Source organism: Cervus canadensis, chromosome X (genome assembly GCF_019320065.1).
Source record: "Cervus canadensis isolate Bull #8, Minnesota chromosome X, ASM1932006v1, whole genome shotgun sequence".
Classification (NCBI taxonomy): domain Eukaryota; kingdom Metazoa; phylum Chordata; class Mammalia; order Artiodactyla; family Cervidae; genus Cervus; species Cervus canadensis.
In genome coordinates, this window is record NC_057419.1 from 57,424,783 (window position 1) to 57,429,024 (window position 4,242).

The following is a 4,242-nucleotide window of genomic DNA, read 5'->3' on the forward strand; positions in this document are numbered from 1 at the left end:
CTGGTGGAGGTGATGGAATTCCAGTTGAGCTATTTCAAATCCTCAAAGATGATGCTCTGAAAGTGATGCACTCAATATGCCAACAAATTTGGAAAACTCAGCAGTGGCCAAAGGACTGGAAAAGGTCAGTTTTCATTCCAATCCCTAAGAAAGGCAATGCCAAAGAATGCTCAAACAACTGCACAATTGCACTCATCTCACACACTAGCAAAGTAATGTTCAAAATTCTCCAAGTCAGGCTTCAACAATGCATGAACCATAAACTTCCAGATGATCAAGCTGGTTTTAGAAAAGGCAGAGGAATCAGAAATCAAATTGGCAGCATCTGCGGGATCATCAAAAAAGCAAGAGAGTTCCAGAAAAAAAACATCTATTTCTGCTTTATTGACTATGCTAAAGCCATTGACTATGTGGATCACAATACACTGTGGAAAATTCTGAAAGAGATGAGAATACCAGACCACCTGGCCTGCCTCCTGAGAAAGCTGTATGCAGGTCAGGAAGCAATAGTTAGAACTGGACATGGAAAAACAGACTGGTTCCAAAGAGGAAATGGAGTATGTCAAGGTTGTATATTGTCACTCTGCTTATTCAACTTATATGCAAAGTACATCATGAGAAACACTGGGCTGGAGGAAGAACAAGCTGGAATAAAGATTGCTGGGAGAAATATCAATAACCTCAGATATGCAGAAGACACCACCTTTATGGCAGAAAGTTAAGAAGAACTAAAGAGCCTCTTGATGTAAGCGAAAGAGAAGAGTGAAAAAGTGGCTTAAAGGTAAACATTCAGAAAACAAAGATATAGCATCTCATCCCATTACTTCATGACAAATAGATGGAGAAACAGTGGAAACAGTGGCAGACTTTATTATTAGTGTTATTATTATTATTTTGGTCTCCAAAATCACTGCAGATGTTGACTGCAGCCATGAAATTAAAGGACGGTTACTTCTTGGAAGAAAAGTTGTGACCAACCTACACAGCGTATTAAAAAGCAGAGCCATCACTTTGCCAACAAAGGTCCATTTAGTCAAAGCTATGGTTTTTCCAGTAGTCACATATGGATGTGAGAGTTGGACTATAAAGAAAGCTGAACACCGAAGAATTGATGCTTTTGAACCATGGTGTTGAAGAAGACTGTTGAGAGTCCCTTGGACTACAAGGAGATCCAACCAGTCCATCCTAAAGGAAATCAGTCCTGAATATTAATTGGAAGGATTGATGCTGAAGCTGAAACTCCATTACTTTGGCCACCTGATGCGAAGAGTTGACTCATTGGAAGAGACCCTGATGCTGGGAAGGATTGAAGGCAGGAGAAGTGGATGACAGAGGATGAGATGATTGGATGGCATCACCAACTCAATGGGTATGAGTTTGAGTATACTCCAGGATTTGGTGATAGACAGGGAAACCTGGCACACTGCAGTCCATGGGGTCACAAAAAGTCAGACACAACTCAGCAATTGAACCGAACTGAAGTGAACAGCCTTCAAGCCTGCAGAAAGGAGACACCAAACACAATAAATTAAACCAAATGAAAAATCAGAGAAATAGGCAGTAGATGAAGGAACATGGCAAAACCCCACAAGATCAAAAAATGAAGAGGAAATAAGCAGTCTACCTGAAAGATAATTCAGAGCAATGACAGTAAAGATGACTCAAAATCTTGGAAGTAAAATGGAGGCACAGAGAAATAGACTGGATGCTTGGATCAAGAAGATACAAGAAATGTTTGAAAAGTGAAAGTGAAGTCACTCAGTTGTGTCCAACTCTTTGTGACCCATGGAGTGTAGTTGGCCAGGCCCCTCCATCCATGGGATTTTCCAGGCAAGAATACTGGACTGGGTTGCCATTTCCCCCTCCAGGGGATCTTCCTGACCCAGGGAACAAACCCAGGTCTCCTGCATTACAGGCAGACTCTTTACTGTCTGAGCCACCAGGGAATCCCAAAAGAAATGTTTAACCAGAAACAAAAAGAATTAAAGAATTGACAGTCAACAATGAACAACACAATAACTGAAATTTAAAAATATACCAGAGGAAAACAGTGGCAGAATAATTGAAGCAGAAGGATAGATAATTGAGCTGGAAAATATAGTGTTGGAAATAACTGAAGCAGAACAGAATAGGGAAAAAAAGAATAAAAAAGAAATGAGTACAGTCTCAGAGATCTCTGGGAAAACATTAAGCTCAACAACATTTGAATTATAGGGGTACAAGAATAAGAAGAAAAATAGGAAAGGATATGAGAAAATAACTTGAGGAGATTATAGTCAAAATCTTCCCAAACGTGGGAAAGGAAGTAGTCACCTAAATCCTGGAAGTGCAGAGAGTCCCATATAGGATAAACTCAAAGAGAAACACACCAAGACACAACAAAAATTAAACACACAAAGAACAAATATTAAAAACAGCAAGGGAAAGGCAATAATAACATACAAGGAGATCCCCAGAAAACTAACAGTTGATCTTTCAACAGAAACTGCATACCAGAAAGGAATATCAGGATATACTTAAAGTGATGAAAGGGAAAAAAAAAACCCACAACCAAGACTACTCTGCCCAGCAATGATCTCATCCTGATTTGAGGGAGAAATAAAAAACTTTACAGATAAGCAAAAGTTAAGAGTATTCAGGGCCACTAACCCAGCTTTACAACAAATGCTAAAGGAAATTCTCCAGACAGGAATCACGAGAGAAAGGAAAGGTCTACAAAATCAAATCTAAAGCATTAAAGTATATGGTAATAGCATAGTACATATCAATAATTACCTTAAATGTAAATGGATTAAACACTCCAACCAAAAGACAGAGATTGGCTGAGCGGAGACAAAAGCGAGATCCCTATATATGCTGTTCACAAGACACCCACCTCAGACCTAGGGACACATGCAGACTAAAAGCGAGGGGCTGGTTAAAGACATTCCATGTAAACGGAAATCAAAATAATGTGGGAGTAGCAATACTCATAACAGATAAAATATACTTTAAAATAAATAGCATTGCAGGAGTCAAAGAAGGACACTATATCACCATCAAGGGATCATTCCAAGAATGATCCCTTATATTATATACATATATATATATATATATATATATATATATATATATATATAAGATATAGTAATTATAAATATATATACACCCAACAAAGGGGCTCCTCATTACATAAGGCAAATGCTAAAAAACTATTAAGGGGAAATTGAGAGTAACACAATAATACCGGGGGGCTTTAATAACACGCTCACACCAGTGTATATATCACCCAGAGAGTAAATTAATAAAGAAACACAAGTTTTAAATGATGCATTGGACCAGTTGGACCTAATTGATATCTACAGGGCATTTCATCCAAAAAACATTCAATTTCACTTTTTATCAAGTGCAAATGGAACATTCTCCAGGGTAGATCATATCTTGGATCCCACATCAAGCCTTGGTAAATTTTTTAAAAATTGAAATCATCTCAAGCATTTTTTTTCTGACCATATGGCATAAAATTAGATATCAATCACATTAAAAAAAAACCTATTAAAAATATAAACACCTGGAGGTTAAGCAATATACTTCTGAATAACAATCAGATCACTGAAGAAATTAAAAAGGCAATCAAAACATACCTAGAAACAAATGATGGGAGAAGACAATGGCAATCCACTCCAGTACTCTTGCCTGGAAAATCCCATGGACATAGGAGCTTGGTAGGCTGCAGTCCATGGGGTTGCAAAGAGTTGGACATCACTGAGTGACTTCACTTTCACTTTTCACTTTCATGCATTGGAGAAGGAAATGGCAACCCACTCCAGTGTTCTTGCCTGGAGAATCCCAGGGACGGAGGAGCCTGGTAGGCTGCCATCTATGGGGTTGCACAGAGTCGGATACGACTGAAGCGACTTAGCAGCAGAAACAAATGGCAATGAAAACATGACAAGTCAAAGTCTATTGGATGCAGTAAAAGCAGACCTAAGAAGGAAGTTTATAGCAATGCAAGTCTACTTCAAGAGACAAGAGAAACATCAAATAAACAGCCTAACCTTATACATAAAGCAACTAGAAAAAGAACATAATCCTTCACAGTTAGTAGAGGGAAAGCAATCATAAAGGTCAAAGCAGAAATAAATGAAAAGGAAATGAAGGAGACAATAGCAAAACTCAATAAAGCTACAAGATTTTTTGAGAAGATAAACAAATTTAACAATTAACCAGACTCAACAAGAAAAAAAGGGCAAAGACCCAAAT